This window comes from Camelus ferus, chromosome 8, assembly GCF_009834535.1.
Source record: "Camelus ferus isolate YT-003-E chromosome 8, BCGSAC_Cfer_1.0, whole genome shotgun sequence".
Classification (NCBI taxonomy): Eukaryota; Metazoa; Chordata; class Mammalia; order Artiodactyla; family Camelidae; genus Camelus; species Camelus ferus.
The window spans coordinates 63,054,784-63,072,184 of NC_045703.1; the positions used below are offsets into that span (position 1 = coordinate 63,054,784).

At 38.6% G+C, this 17,401-nt stretch overlaps 1 protein-coding gene across 5 annotated transcripts in view; it reads right to left on the minus strand.

Moving 5' to 3' along the window:
• IPCEF1 (interaction protein for cytohesin exchange factors 1) overlaps positions 1 to 17,401 on the minus strand; it is a 153,273-nt gene that overhangs the window by 111,174 nt on the left and 24,698 nt on the right. For 4 of the 5 annotated variants that reach the window (XM_032485223.1, XM_032485222.1, XM_032485219.1 and 1 more), the window contains exon 2: positions 5,572 to 5,794. The gene's annotated coding sequence lies outside the window, so the exon portion shown is untranslated. The remainder of the gene's footprint in view (positions 1 to 5,571; positions 5,795 to 17,401) is intronic. The other variant, XM_032485221.1, reaches the window with a different exon arrangement.

The following is a 17,401-nucleotide window of genomic DNA, read 5'->3' on the forward strand; positions in this document are numbered from 1 at the left end:
TTTTTTTGTTTTTTTTTTACCTTTTTAAAATTTTATCCAACTTTTTTTATTTTGGAAACGTTCAAAATTATACAAAAAATGCAGAAATAGTTAACAATGAACACTTGAATAGTCTTCATCTAGATTCCCAAATTACTACCATTTTGCTACAGTTGCTTTATCTCTCTCTATATATAAATATGTTGCTGAACCATTTGAGAATTACTTGTGGACAAAAAGATGTTTCGCCCCCTATATATTTTAGCATGTACCTCCTAAGAACAAATTTCCTATGGTAATTACATGATAATGATCACATCTAGGAAATTTTAAATGATACAATTATGTAATATGCAGTTCAAATTCCCCCAGTTGTCTCAATAATGCCCTTTTCAGTCTGAAGGACTATTTTATTTTATTTTATTTTAAATCCAAGATCCAATCAAAGGTCACCATTGCATATATTGTCATGTGTATAGAGTTCCTTTTGTTTTGGGTGATTGACATTTTTGTAGATTCTAGCTCAGTTGCTTTGCATAACATCCTCAAATGGGATTTGCTTCATTGTTCCTCCACAATTAGACTCAGGTTAAACATTTTTGGCAAAGATATACATGCGAATGCTTTCTTTTTATAATTTAGAAAAAAAGCACAAAAGAGGTTGGATTAATTTTTTTTTCAGTCTCTTAATAACACGTAATGACTATCTGCTGTAAAGTACATTTTTGTTAGAGTTTGCAGTTTACAAAATGCTTTAACTTAATTTATTCAACTTGCATAACAACCCCATGAGTAGGTATTTTTAATCATCTTTTCTTTTTGGATGGAAATCTATCCAATTTTATACAACCAGTAAGACTACTTCTGTGGCCAAAATTTAAGTAAAGAAATACTGTGTGTATCACACTACAGTAAGAAGCCTTCTATTTTCATGTCAAACACATCTAGACAGCTCTTTTTCTCTTCTACAACCTGCACTCCCCCTTGTTCACACTTTGTGGCTTAAAGATCTAGTTTTGTTCTTTAAAATTACAAGGTAAGGTGATACTATGCTTTATCTAAACATTTTCCAACTTTAGTGATTTAAAATTACAATAGTTGAACCAATTGTTTACCAGAAACAACGTAAACGTATATGAAAGTTAACTGTATTGGATGCCAAGTCATTGACTTCTGTTCCTGTTTGTCTTTGCATTTGGTGTACCTATTAATAAACCAGCTTTCTTTCTCCCCAGAACAGGATTTTATGTCACTTCTTTCTACTCCCCAAAGCAGTGAAAATAGCGTTGTTTCAGGTGATAGTAATCAGCATTCATGTAAGAACTTCTTAGTATATTAAATTAGTTTTTACATTTTTCTTTTACTGTTGGACCTCACAATCCCAGTATTGTTCAGGTGAGGGCCAAGTCAAAAAAGTTGGGGTATCACTGTATGTAACTTAATCATAGCCAGCAGAATGAATCTCTAAGTAGACATTCCAGCCAGAAAGAACACAAATAGGTTTTCCTATCCTATAAATCAAGGGCACTCTTGGGGGTAAAAGCCAGACAACTTTTATAGCAATACTGACATTTAAAAAGCAATACCAACATGTCTAGGTCAATGTGACTGTTTATTTGGGTGGTCTTCAGATTCAGATGTACTATCTAAATCATTTTGAATTTGGAACGATCTTGAAGAAATTGGTTGCTATTTTCCACTGATAAAAATCACTTTAGCACATCCAGAAAGCCTCATGCAGAGATAGCAGATCAGGATTCATTTATTCTTTCATTCATGCACAATTTCTCTACCACTCAGTGATTTGAATATCTCATTTCAAAGGAAAAGACTTATTCAAAAAGATACTTATTCAAGAAGGTTAAAAGATTATTCAAATGTCTGAATAATGAGTGTGGTATTATTGTCCTCATCCAGTGCTCAATTTCATAAGGAGGCAGGGACAGAATCCTGAAAATACCCAAAGAAGGAGCAAAACTCTCCTTTCAACTTTCACAGAGTTCTGCAAGGGTGACATCATTTTCTGATGAACTGGGGTACTATGTACCCCCTCAAAAGAAAAATCTATATCTTAATCCCAGGAAAAGCATTATTCTCATGCTTCATTTGAATTTGTTTTCTAGGCCAATTACAGTACAGAAAGCTACATTTGATGACCATGCCTTCAATGTATAAATTGTAGCCAGAGTGATGAACAACGTTTCAGCTGTGAACTCTTTAATAGAACACATATCATTCATTTTTTTTCCCCACCAATCTTCATCAGACTCCTATTGTCTTCAAGTAACAATGAGAGGCTGCCTGCAGTTAATTTAATCATTGTAATTTCCTAAGAAATAAAGACTGACGTCTATTGAAAATTATTCCAATTATGTCTTTGAAAAATGAGTTCAAAACTGTTAAAATTACTACTTTCAATACTACATTAACCTCTACCAAGTGTTATTCGCTATTCTCACAAACTTCTTAGAGCAAAAACTGACATGAGTGCCTAACTTTTTTATTCAGTAAAAATTCAACTTTGAGTTGCCACAGTAATTTTTAAAACTTGGCTCAAGTGCAGTCTGTTTAAGGCTTAATCTAACTCTTTTTCTATTACATCCTGAGAAATAGTTTCTCTGATTAAAAACAAGAACACAGCCAAAATCCATTTGATTGTATCACATATAATCAAACCACAACCACCACTTGAAAATAAGTTGAAGATAAGCAGAGAGAAGGGATCTCACAGAAACAACAGGGATGAAGGTAACAGTAGCCCACATTCATTAAGCTCTGATTATCGCTTAGTTTGTGCCGGCAGACACTATATGCCGTACATGTATTAATCATCTGGTTTCCACAACGGCTTTGTGAAGTTGATACTTTACTCCCATTTTACAGATGAAGACGACTTCCCTGAAATATGCAGCTCTGGCTGGGGTCCTCTGCTCTGGGGACAACTGCCACCTCACTGCTCATGCGTGGCCCCCCACCTCCTCTAGATGGCCTCCCTACCCCGCCCCCCCCCCAAACACACACCGGCTTCTGATCACTACTTTGATGAGGATTCTCCACAGTGACACATGCTTTCCTCTGACCATATTTCTCTCCCTCCGGAACCCACAGACATCCTAGAAGAGGGATTGGGTGGGGAGGGGGGAGAACCGGGAGGACCGGGGTCAGCGATCTCTGCACCCCCGCCCTGCCTCCTCCCGCGCTGCCAGACTCCCCTCATCTGAGCCTTTGCCAGGTGCCCAGGGCCCTCCCTCTAGTCCGCTCCTTTGGAAGCCTTCACTCCACCATTCAAGTCTGCTATGCCTAAGCCACGACTGCAGAAAAGTTTAGCCCCTCTCTCCCCGGGCTCCTGGACCCCACGCAGTACACCTGGTCACGCCTCTGAGTCGGTTCCGAAGCAGCTCGGCTGTTCACCAAACGCTCTGCAGCCGGGGGGGGGGGGGGGGGGGGGGGGCCTGCAGCGCTTCGCACATGCGCAGTAGCGGATGGTTGCCTGCAACCGTCTGTTCCAAATTCTTGGCTACATGAAGGAGGTAAAATTCATGACTCTCAAACTTTTCTGTGCTTTGATTCTTCATAGGCTCTGAACTCAACGCGGGTTTGATGAAGGAAGCACAGGGAGAAAGAAAAGAAAGGGTTGGAGAACAGTTTGGATGGGGTGTTACTGTGGGGACTCGGACCAGCCAGAGGGCGGCAGGAGGCCAGGCCTGGGAGGGGAGGAAGGAGCCGACACAGAAGAGGGTGTAAAGAAGGCAGGTGAACGCTAAAAGCAAAAGCCACTTCTCAGCTCTCCCATTGCGGTTCTGCTTCTCCCGGAGGCCAGTATCCCGTCTTTACCCGTGTCAGCCCACCAGAAAGCCCCATCACCCTCCCTGGAAGCTCCCGTGAGTACAGACTCATTTGTGTCCACTTCCCACATCTAGAGGGGCTCTCCTGCGGTAGCTGTCCCTGACCACAGTGCTATTCTGCACAAAATGCTGATTCATAAATGCTAGCGGCATTGGTTAAAAGAGGAAGAAACAGAGTAGAAGCAGCAGAGAGGACCCTCCCACCCACCCCCGATGGTGGGAGGGAGGGGTGGTTGGGATGCAGATGCTAAATGCAGATTATACTAGAAGCGGTCTCCTTCTCTTCCTCCCTGGCCTGAATTCACTACTTTTCTAGTTTGGTCGTTCTCGCGTAGAGCAGGCTCCTGATTCACCACCCCTACCATGAGCATATTTTTAACCCAAAGTTGAGAGGGACGCCTGACATGGTGCCTACTGATGAGTGTTGGGAGGAACAAGGTGTCTGCAGGACACTTGTTCACCGTGTCCTTACTCCAAGGTTGGCCTTGCCAAAACTACAGCAACTCTTCTACTTTTTAAAAAAAAATGAAGTTTTTGATATTAAAAAATGCATATTTGTATTGTTTTAAACTTTAAAATGCAAAAGAAATAAAGTTAATAAAAGAAAACAAAAATCACCCATAAGCCCCCAGTCCAAAGATATCCACTCTTAACTTGTGTATTTCCTGCTCCATTTTCTTCTATTCGTTTGGAAAACTTGTAATGAACAAAGAGTGTTCTATATACAAAGCTTCGTGTCTGCAAAGCCTAATCTTAGAGCCCTGCACGAATGGGGATTATAACTAATATTTGGGCTACTTGACAAGTCACATTTAGATCCTTTAATCACTGCAAGAGGCCCTGACATTCCACTAACTTCATCAGGCATGTATGCCGTTTTGGACAGCACCCTAATGAGCTGTAATGCTGAGAGCATTCCTTTTGTATCTCCGTTGTTGAGCAGGAGGTCCTAGAGTGCAGAATAATGTGGAAGTCCACATGTACATTCTCAACATTTGAAACCAGCACAGAAAGCACAGAAGTGCTTTTGAGAACAAGACTAGTAACTTATAAGGCTCAGTGATTGGTATGATCGCAAATATTTCATTGTTTAACGTTTCTGTGATCTTTTAGGATAAAAGCTACATAAATGACAGAAGGCAAAGACTGTTTAAGTCAAAATTCACTGGAAAACATTGGGTTCCGGATTCTCTGGCTCAATTTCAGAGAACTCTTAGAAAAAAACTCTTAGAAAAAAAATTGAGGACATATTAGAAAATGTATTACAATGATATTTCATATAAGTATCATTTTGATTTAACAATTTCTCAAATAGTCCCCAAAATTTAGACTTTTTATAGAGAACTTCTTAATAACAACTTAAACTGAATTTAAGCCAGCAACTTAACTTTAACTTCCCGAACATTTCATGAGTTATTATAGTCAATTATATAATCTCCAATTGAGGGGATATTTTTATTTGCTCATGCAAGAAGCAAACTGTGCCCAGTTAATTCAACTGAAAAAAATGAGACAGACTCAAAGAAAGCGAAGGAAATGGAGAGCAACCTTCCTTTCAAGAATGAAGAATCGTCAAGGGTCTCCTTTCGATAGAAAATGAGTAATTCCCATTAAGGTTACCAGTATCTGCAACACACACACACACACACACACACACACACGTTATCAAAAGAAGAGAGGATCCTATTGTTTATTGCAGTGTTCACCCTAGGAGCTATTTCCTTTGTAGAGAAGTTGTGAATCATACCTGCCTTAAAGTTCTGCTGTCAGTGGTTCGCCTCCTAAAACCTTGAACGATCAGTCCTTCCACGAGAAGTTCGTGAACTTGGGTAGGTGCTCTATGCCCAGCAGCTGGCAGGATTCTCAGCAGGTGGGAGAAGGGACTAGCCAGGTGTCGAGAGCCTGCGTGAGGTGGGCAAGTCCACACTTACTGGTGTCACTTTGGACTGCAGGGCATACTTTCAGGGTTCCTTGATTTAAAAAAAAAGAAATTTGTTTAATGCTTTTGAAAATTGTGAATCTATACCATTCTAATTTATTTTTCCAAAATTCAGGTATTTCATGTCTGAATAATCTGTAAAATTCATAGTTGGATTATTATATAAAAAATGAAAATGAATTTCTAGAGTTGTTATAAATCAATTGAAGATAATATAGATATGTTACTGCTTCTGGTCTACAACCTCACTGCTCATTGTCTAAGCCCCCGTGCATGAAGGAGGGCCTTCCTCCCACTATGATTTCTGGTGTTTTGTTCCCTCCCAGAAGGAAAAGACAGCTCCTCTGCATCTTCATTAAAAATTAAATGCAGATTTGGCCTTTCTGTGGGCAAAGTCCAAAGCAGAGGATGGTTTAGGTTAAACATAAAGAGTGTTCTATTCATTCTGATTCTTCAACTGAGTCTCTGAAAATATTTTCAACTTCTCTGAATATAGGTATTGAGAGAAATGGCTTTCTTTCCTAAACAAGCAAAGTAGATACTTCCCCCACAGAACAAAGTCAAAAACACAAACACGGTACTTCCCCTGGGCTTTGAAGAGGCAGACATTTCACGCCTTAGCAACTTACTCTTCTCTTTGATGAAGTCAACACTCCCTTTTCATTTCTATTCCAAAATAAGAATGCTTGTATTTGAAAACAATAGCTTTCATTGTTGTGAGCTAGGAGTGGCTTTAACGGAGAAGTTGCCTTGATATCTGACCCCTGAAAAGAAGAGCTACGGAGTAACTATTCTAAACCCAAAGTGAGCACTTTGGTTACTCTTAGCTTTTCATTTAACCTGTGTATAATTAGTACGTCTATAAAACAAGTTAGCTCAGCCACTTAACCAAAGTATATATTTTGCAGCCAACTATCCTGGGACATTCACCAGAAAGTTGTATCAGTCAGTTCAATTGTTCCACGTGTGCTGTACTGAGAGTTTTCTCATGAGCAGTCATGGTTCTATCAGATTTAAATTTTCCAAGTTAAAATCATCGTAGCCATGTGCTGTGGTCTATGTGTCTATGGCCTTAAACACCACTACATCATGAATGGAAATCGATCTCATACTGTTCCAAGTGGATTTTTCTCATGCTTATCTTAGGCTGGTGTGTTCTGAGATGTTTGTCTTATTAGGGCCTCTGGTAGGACTGCACCCCTGCAATGGGAAACAAGTCCTTTCCAGAAGAGGGTATACATTCCCCATGTCTACAAACTCAGAAAAATTTGGACCCTGAGCTATGGTAAGGAAAATTTTCTTTCTCCTTCTGTCTTGGCCTTGCTCTCTTGAGCCTGAGCTGTCAGGAATCTTTCTAGAAGGTTCTATGCAGGTGCTGCAAAGATGACCACAGCCATCTGGAGGCACCCTTGGAGTAGGATGGGAAAGAGGAAAGCAAAAACGATCTCACAAGGGCGAACTGTGGCCTGTGAGTTCCGAGAGCAGGCATATAGAGAATCATTTTTATAGTTCGTGGGATACATGTGATGCTGCTTGCAATCTCTTCTTAGTATTGTTAGCTTATTGCTAGCTGTTTAAGTGTAATGATAGCTTCCAGTAACACTCTACTCTCCACTGGCCAATTCACCAGGCACAGTGATATGATGGCCCAGAGTCAGAAGTCATATTACAATATATGCAGGTCCCGTGTCTCCCTGTGCCAACGGGTAGTGGAGGGAAACAAAGTTTGTAATAAGCAGAACCAGAAGCACGATTGGGAGAAATCCTTCCGAATTTTAAAGCTCACCATTGAAAGAAACATGAGAAAGAAATCCCAAAATTTTACATTACCAGTGATAAACTGGGAAGCCAAAAGAAGTTTTTCTGAACAATCAATAGAAATGAAAAACAATTCTGATCGACTTACGCTAGAGGACAGACTAGATGATCTTTCTATGTTCTCTCAAGAAAAAAAATGACTTTATAAAATTCACTGTCGTGTGAAGAGGCAGCCAAAAAACACGCAGCTAAAAATGTAGGGGGAACGTATTTTAGAAATCTGCCAAGCAGTTAACTTTTAAATTATCTTATTTTTCTGAATAATGTGCTGTTTCTGGTATTTTGTAGCTTTTTAAAATTTGATATTAATTGTTATGCATTTTAAATATTGAGTTTCTTACAAGTTTCTCTTTTTAAGTTTGTATTATATTTCCTGAAAAAGACCCTCAAAATTGTATAAGCTTTGGACTTTACGAAATCTGGATCTACCCTACTTATTTCTGATCTCTCACATTACAGCTTGGTCTCAGCTGGGCTTTGGTTAAGTGATGGTGGGAGTAAAAGCGGGGAGCTGGTAAGTGCTCATATTTGGGTCGTCATCTCCTGGGACCAGGAGATGGTGGTAGCCAGAGATTTGTGATGTTCTTTCAGGGGCATGAGAATCTTGGGCACGAGAGTTGAGGTTGTTTGAGCCAAGCAGCTCTCCAACCTTGAAACATTAGCATTGTATCTTGTTAAATGCGCCTGCAGCTTTCCTGTTCTGCAAGTTATTAAAGCATTTGCTTAATCTGCAGCATAGGATAGCTGCATTCCCACGCTTGCCAAGAGCATTAAGTCCAACCGGCTGGTTCTCAATCCACGTCAAATGCTCAGTTACATAAACGATGTTTATATAATGTGTCTAATGGCATATCTATGACTCTGTACTGCAGAGTTATTTACTCTCAGAGCACTGAGACTTCAGGAGGCCTGTGATTCCCTGAAATTGCATGCAGAATTTAATGTGTGTCTGCATGTATAGCTTTCATCAGAGTCTCAAACTGGTCCATGAGATGTAAAAATTAATAATCACTAATTTACATTGCAAGAATAAGTACTTCCAGGAGGTGGTAGTAAAAGTAAATAAATAATAATACTTTATACTGCTAAAAGATTAAAAAATGTACACTAGATAGTTTAAAATCCACTTCTAAATTAAGCTGGGCCAGTAGAAACCTATGTCATTAATTTTCAATAAGAAATTATATAAGATAGCCCAATAAAACAAAGGAAGTTTTCAAAAGTACTGTTACTTTCATTCTTCTGTGCATAGCAATAATACACATAGCAATAATGGACTAAATTGTGTTACCTCCAAAATTCAGATGTTGAAGCCCGAGCCTCCGAAGTGAAGGTATTTGGAGACAGGCCTTTCAGAGGTCATAAGGGTGGAAACCTCATGAAAAGATTAGTGCCTTTAAGAAGGGAAAAGGTAGAAATCGCTCTCTTTCCACTCTGTGAGGACACAGCAAGCTGGTGGCCGCCTGCAAGCCAGGAAGAGAGCCCTCACCAGCACCCAGCCATGCCGTCACCCTGATCCGGGACCTCCCAGCCTCCAGAACTGTGAGAAATACGTGTCCGTTGCTGAAGCCACCGAGCCTATGGCATTTTGGTTTAACAGCTCGAGCTGACTGAGAGTCATTATAAGGCAGGGACTATGGAGGAAATTCCTCTCTAGTTTCAGTAGAGAAAGAATCGGGCATCTCAGGAGACATGGTCATGAATCTATAACTAATTGTTTCTTACCCTTTGCATTGAATGTTAAATTTAGAATCACATTTGTCATTGTACTCTAGCAAAGGTCTAGAACCTTCCCACATACACTTTGTATATTAACTTCACTCCCAGACACCTTCTACTTTTCATACCAATCTTTTCTTTTGTTCTTTTTTCTCATCCACTTACTTGTAATTTTATTATATTTCTCTATATGCATATATGCAAGTTGCCTCAAATCTTTTCAAAAACAGGTTATAAGAAGATAAATGAATGAATAAATGAATGAATGAATGACATTTCCATTTGAGAATTAAAAATATAAATGTTCATAACTGCATTGGGAATTATATACAAACATATATTTGAAGAAACATTATCTCAACCACACTCATAATCCTATGAAAATGATTTTCCTATCCCAGGGGTCCGTAACTTGGGGCTTATGGACCCTCCAAGAGTCCTGTGGACAGAATTTAGGGAGTCTGTACACTTAAATGGGAAAAACATATCTTCATTTTCACTGATCTCTAACTGAAACTTCACATTTCCTTCAAATATAAATACTGGCAGCAAACCACCCAAGTATTAGCAGCTTCAGTGGTTTTGTTTCCTGGAGAAACCACAAGTATTCTCATCTCCAGTAGGGTTCTTGAAGCCATCTCCAAATATCATTTATGCACCTCATCACCATTCAAATGTCACTAGACTTGCTGATAAGTTGTATTTAATGCATTAATAAAGAAGCACATATATTACTATATCACATATTTTTTATTATTATATTTTTATACATTTGGTTACTTTGCAATCGTTTGCATGTTCTTTTATACATTTAAAAACATTATTCTGAAAAGTGGTCCACAGGCTTCCTCAGACAGCCAGGGGTGTCCAGGGCATAAAAGAAAGGAAAACTCTGACAAACACAAACTGTTTCAGTAGCATTTTACAGAGTGTTTGTAAGAATCTTACAGAGCTCGAGCCTATGACTAGGTAATGGTGGTTTCTCTTGATTGGAGAACAATTGCATCCTCTTTCAAATAAGAGGAAATATTCGAAGCTGCACGAATCTTGTAGAGCCTTTGACAATATAAGGTCACAATCAGCTCCCATGCAATAAATCTATTGTCTGCATTTATAACTTCTGAAAAGGCATTTAGAAGCTTTTCTATGACTGAGGTCAGCATCTCTATGACTAAGAGAGAACAGTCAATCGACTTAACATTTAAAACATCTACTGAAAAGCAGCACATTTGACTCAATCATGTGAAGACTCATTATCTATGTTGCAAAATTACCCAAGCCCCTTCCTTTCATTTTTTCTTTCCCTTGTGAGTCAGGCTTCTTTTGAATTTTTATCAGACACTTTGGCACTTTTAGCACAACTGGAATAAGGAACTAAAACCACAGGCTCTCAGTCTGATTACTCAACACACACTTGAAAAGTATTTTTAGTTACTGTGGTGACATTCACAAGGAGGACCCACACAATGGAGTGTGGAGTGTTTGTGTGGGTGTGTTGGGGGGAACAGTACACATGCGGTGTGACCATCCCCAGGAGGCCACGGGCAAGAGCCTCTTTCCCGACTCCCCAAGTCTGTTAATCAAAGATCAGGAGAGGAAGGAAGGACCAACTGGGGAGACTTACTCTCGTACCCACCGCTCAGCACAGCAACTACAGTGGGATGTGGGGAATGAGACAGGATGGTGGGTCCCTGCGACGGTGGACTTTACCCTCTGTCATTCTTTCAGGCCAGCAGGAGGGTATTATCCCTGGGCCACCTGTCCCTATTCCAGTGAAAGCTATAGTTGGCAACTGGAGTTGATAGTTAAATGGTAAGGTACCAGATGATCTCAGCTCCTCTGCGTACACATCACTTTGTATGACTAGTACATTTTCCAGCTGGCTGATTTCTTACCTTTTTACATGTACTTTTTTCATGTTAGTTATTTTAGACAACAGAATGTATTACAAATGTACTCTATACCTCCCACATACTTAGAGAAGTAGCCTGAAGTTCATTTACTCTTATATTGACAATCCTGGGTTGACACTGAAAACACACGTTTTCTTGCATGGCGTGTTACAAGAGTAAGCCCCACGATCCACGGAGGGTCTTTGACCATAATTTGAATTAATGCTGAGATCTTTGAGTTCTTACAGCTGCTTTTTTCTTTTTCTGTTCTTTTTATTTTTTTGGCCTAATCTTTTCTTGTCAGACATCATTTCCCCCTGTTTTTAGCAATCCTTATGAAGAATTTCTTTTTTGCTCCAATAGATTTGGAAACCAGATATACAATAATGAATAGATTGAAGGCATGAGCACATTTTAAATGGAATAAAAGTTAGGTGCATGAGAGTAATTATTTATTGTTTATGATATCTATTTGAGTATTCACAGAGTTTTACTTATTTGCTGGTTCTTTGCCATGTGCTGGATGTGTGAGTTTACAGTGTAGATAACTTCCAAATAAATGAGATTCAACTATACTTGATTTTCTGTGGAAACCACCCAGGGAGGCCTCATTCTCTTATAGGTACAGCTACACACCGACTCAAAGAAATGCTTACCCCGGCTGATAGCAAGCTTCTGCCATTGCGTTAAAATCTCCTGAATCTAGTAATTGAAATATTTACAGATCTGACTACACAAACCATTGGTCCTGATGTCAGAAATCTCTGAGTCACACACTCATTTTTCACAGAAGCAGCAAAACCAAGGTTTCCCAGTTCCTTTTTCACCCAGGCTTTACTTGTCTTACTTAGTTGTAACCCCACCATGCGGTGGAAGGACTGGACACACATCAATCCTCTTCTGCCTCCAACCAGCGGTGTGGGGCTTTGGGGAAACTCCTGTTCTCTCGAAGGGCCAATTTTTCCATCTGTTAAGTGAATATAATTTAGGACCTGGAGTGTTTGTGAAGAGCAAGTGATATAAATCCCGTGTATTTACCTAGTAAGCGTCAGGCGTTTAGTGAATGCGTAATGATTGTTTCCTATCTTTCCCCACGTTCCTTTACTTCCCTATTTGTTGACTCTACAAACCCAGTGATGCAGACCATCTTTACAACACACAGTTATCATCTTCAGTCAGGCAGTGCTGATCAGCAACCCAGCAGCCTTAGTCATTCTTAATACGTCCCCATCAGATTTTAAATGGAGCTGGGTGACAGCACTCTCACTGTCACTGTCAGTGTCTTACGAGCGTGTATGTATCCATGTCTATGTCTGTCGGCCCTTAGACCGGGAGTTTCTTGAGAGGAAGGCTGGCATCTCATTTATCTTTTCCTTCCCAACTCTTAGCCCATCATCAAGATATTAGGAAACATTTAAGAAATGAAGAAAAAAATGAAGAACCATTCAGACATCTTGAATGAAGTTCTGTTTACATTAGGAGATTCCTAATCCGGTGGAGTAAATAGTTGGATTGGAAGCCAGACACCCCAAAAAATAGGAGGCCAAGATCCCCCAATACAGAGACAGCCACCTACAGATGAGGGTGCTCTGCCGACCTCCCGGCACCACACACGGTTCATAATATTAACCTGAGAACTTTCCCACCACATCTTCAGTTTGGAAAAGAAAAGCTCTTCATTTGCATTGTAGACAGAGTCCATCAGTCTATGCCTAAAACAGTCTTCTATTTTAGGTCATAAGAAAATTAATGAGAGAGCCAGTACTTCCTTGCTGCCTCCACCTCAGCATTTACCCAGTCAGGTATGTTTCTTAGGAGGGAAAACCAGCTGCCACTACATAGCCTGGTTCCCCAGCTTCACTTCCCACGGACTTGGGCTCCCTTGTCCTTCACTTACGATGCCCACCCCTGCGTAACTTCTGCCATGCCTTCTTCAGCCGGCGTTTTCCCATCCCCACAACAGTCACCCGGCCGTGGATCTTCATGCTTCTCCCTACACCTCTATCTTCTCCCCCTTTCTGCACATATCTGTCCTACACCTGCTTGTCAGAACAATCTTTCACAAAATTTATATCTCACTGGGAAAAAAAATCAATAATAATTCTCTGTCTCTAACTTTCCTCTCAGCCAATGACTCTGCTCCCAACTTCCTTCTTCTTCCTTCGCACCCGCTCCTGTATCTAATTCTAGAGGGAGCTCTCCATGGCCATCAAATTAATTTCATAGTGCTTATCGTCTCATTATTTAATAATTCAGTATACACTGTCTTTTATTCAAAATCCCTTTCCTCGCCTTCTCATCCAGGTTCATTTCCTTAAATTCCTAAAAGAATAACATTTTAGAGTTTAAAAAAAAATGACCTAGGGTTAGAATCCAACCACACAATCCCTTCATTTCTTTGCAGTCAAGAAACTAAGACCCAGAGACGGCTTACAACGTCCTTCCATCAGAAAGGTCTCAGGATCCACACACTAACTCTACGGCTCCTCTCGGGAAAGCAGGTCCCTGGCAAGGAAGAGACAGGCATGAACGCTGTGAAACACCTACCAGCCTCTGTCCTCAGTGCTTTCACTTGTGCCCACGTGACCCTCGCAATGAACCCAATCTGTGAAGGACAAATCTGAAACTCAGAAAGGTCAAACTACTTATTCATTCAAAGTCATACATCAAGTCAAGTCAACCAGACTCAGTTCTCAGACCTGGGTCTGTTTCCTCTCCAAATCTCACTTTATTTCTCTACCTCACTGCTCCCTCCACCTGCAGACACTATGTAAAATTCATATGTGTGTTCATGCCCCTCGGTGGGTGTTATTTCGCATGCGGGGTTGTATTGGCTCACGTGGGCTGCCATGACAGAACACTGCAGACTGGATGGCTTAAGCAGCAGACGTTTATTTTCTCACAGGCGTCGGGGCTGAAGTCTGGGATGTCACAGGCTGGGCTTAGGGCTCACCTAACATCCCCATTTTTATGTAATTATCTCTTTTAAGGGCCTGTCTCCAAATAGAGTCACATTCTGAGGCACTAGGCATTAGGTCTGCAAGGCGCGAATTTTGGCAGAACACCATTCAGTCCATAACAGCGGTCCTGGACTATGTCCTCTACTTCTGCTACCCTTAATCTCACGCCCACACCAAGCAGAGAACTCTCTTTAACCAAATTATAATGAAAATCACACAAATTGGTATTTAATGAGGTTTAGACTCTTTTGAAGATTTACACTGAGTGTGAGAAGCTAGAACCACAGCCACCATGTCTTTACTGCCATCTACACACTGCTCCTTGCTTCAAACACTCATCAAAAACAGTGAGTAAAAATTACGTCTGCTAATGGCGTTAAGCCCGCCTGCGTGCCAAGTACTACACTCATAGTACTTGCACCCATCACATACTGAGTTATGCTTCCCAGCTCACCACCCTGAGGCCCACCTACTGACAGATACAACAACAAGCAAATAAACAAAGAATTTCTGGTAAGAAGCTTACCATTGAAAAGAAGAAAGTTACAAAATTGCCTCAAAAATCTCCACTTTTTAAGTGTAAATATCTCTGTAGAAGCTTCAGAGAATTTTAGGGGGAGAGGAAGGAAAAGAAAAAATAGTGAATTATAGAAGGAAATAAGAACAGAATGAGAAAGAGCCAAAAAGGATGATGAATGTGTTTATTCCTTCCTAAAATATTTTAATGAGGGTTTCAAATTTTAAATTTTACTTAATTCATCTTTTTTATCAAGCCTTCCAGAAGTCAGCCTTCCTTCCCAAAGCAGTTTTTTTCACACAATAAAGAATAAAGCATACTTCATATTAATTTCAGACCTCCTCAAAAAGGACATTAGTAAAAAGAATTATAAATATACCAGCCCCTATTGCAAAACAATGGAAAGGTTATATGCACTTATAATTTCTAGATTATCCATAAGTGGTAATGTTCTACTTTTTAAACATCATCTTTTTGAAAAAGTAAGTGTTATCCCAGAATATATTCAGAAGACATGTGTATAATCCAATACTCATATTCTAGCCACACAACTAGGACGAGCTCTTCTTTCCAACAAGATCAAGGAGGGGAGGAGCATGAGGGAGTATAATAATGTGTTGGTGGATAATTACTGTAAGTCCCCCTATACAGGGACCACCAATTTGAAGAATTAGAATACACTTAAATATTAGTGCAGAACCATATTGTAGATATATTTGATATTTCACAATAAACTTCAGATTTCATAATGTGTTTACTCATTACAATGAACAAGCTCTATAAAAAGTGTGCCATATCTGATTTATTTTTTATTGCTCTGGAGCTAAATATATTGTCTTCCAATTAAGCATATTAAATAACTAAATAATGGATGTTTCCACAGCTTTGAAATTTCAGAATATAGAATTTCATTTATTAGAATGCTTACATAATATATAATATTAACAAAAATGTTAAAATATTTTATTTGTGTATAGTTATGTTTTAAACCTTTAAATATACATTTATTCAATCGATTCTCAAAATAACCCTGTGAAGTAGACAGGATTACTGACCCTATTTCCTAGAAAAGAATAGAGGAAATGCTTTTAAACTATGTTTATGGGGTTAGAATAACCCTGTTACCAAAACAGAGAAGGAAATTATAAAAATTTATTTTCATAGAAGGAATTATTATTTATAGAAAAAATATTATACATAAATTTCCCACATGGACGCAAACACAAAAGTCTGTTTAAAACATTAGCAAATAAAATCCAACAATATATAAAAAGTATAACATATCCCAAGAATGCAAGTTTGTTTTCACTTTTGAAAACTAATCAATATATTTGCACATTGACAAAATAAAAGCAAATAATTGTATGATCACCTCAGTAGATTCAGGAAAAGCATTTGACAAAACCCAACACCCATTCATAATAAATTTTTTAAAAGACTGCCCCTAAATGATTAATAGAGGACATTTTTTCACTCTGAAAAATGACATACACAAAAAGCCATAGCTAATATCATACTTAATGGTGAAAGACTGACCACTAACCAATTAAGATCAGAAACAACATCAGAATATTCACTGTTAATATTTCTATTCAAAATCATTCTGGTAGTTTTAGCCAGTGTAAATAACACAAGAAAATTAAATATATAAATCTCAAAAAAGAAGAAATGAAACTATCTCTCAACAAATAAGTGAATTTAGCAAGGCCTTGGGAAACAGTCAAAACAGAAAATAATGGCATTTTATATAATAGTAATGAACACATGGAAATTATATTTTAAAAATAATACCCATTACAAAAGCATCAAAAAGCAAAAAAAAAAATTTATAGATAAATATAGCAAAAGGAATCTAAAAGTCTCTGTACTGAAAACTATAAAACATGGTTAATAAAAATTAGAAGAGACTTATGTCAAAGCTACAGCAATTAAGACAGCACGAGACTGGCATAAGGACATATAAACAATGAAACAAGAGAGTTAAGAAATAGATATTTATGGTCAATTGTTTTTCAACAAGAACACCAAAGCAAATCAATGAAGAAAGAAAAGACTTTTTAATAATATTGCTGGAACAAGTGGCTATACATATGAAAAAAAAAATTAACTTCAATTCCTACCTCATAAACCTAAACAAGAAAGTTAAAATTATAAAGTTCCCAGAAGAAAATATAAAGAATATTTTTGAAGTCTTGAAATCGGCAAAAACTTCTTACCCAAGATACAGAAAGCTCTAAGAAAAAAATTAATATTTCTACCCATTAAAAATGATATGAATAAAATAAGCAAACCAGACTGGAAGAAAACATTCACAAAACATTATTCAGGCAAAGGGCCGATATCCAGAATGTGTAAAGAATCCTTCCAACTCAATAATAAAATGACAAATAGACCAATTAAAAATGGGCAAATGCTGGGATTAGCAGGTACATAATACTATATATAAAATAGGTAAACAAGAAGGACCTACTGTATAGCACAGAGAACTATATTCAATATCTTGTAATAACCTAAAATGGAAAAGAGTCTGAAAAAGAATATATATATATATACACATATATGTATAACTGAATCACTTTGCTGTACACCTAAAACTAACACAACACTGTAAATCAATGACACTTCAATTTTTTTTAAATGGTCAAATGACCAGAATAGATACCTCACAAAAGATCTACAGATGGCCAATAAGCACCCAAAATAGTGCTCAAAAAGTGCAACAAAACCACAAA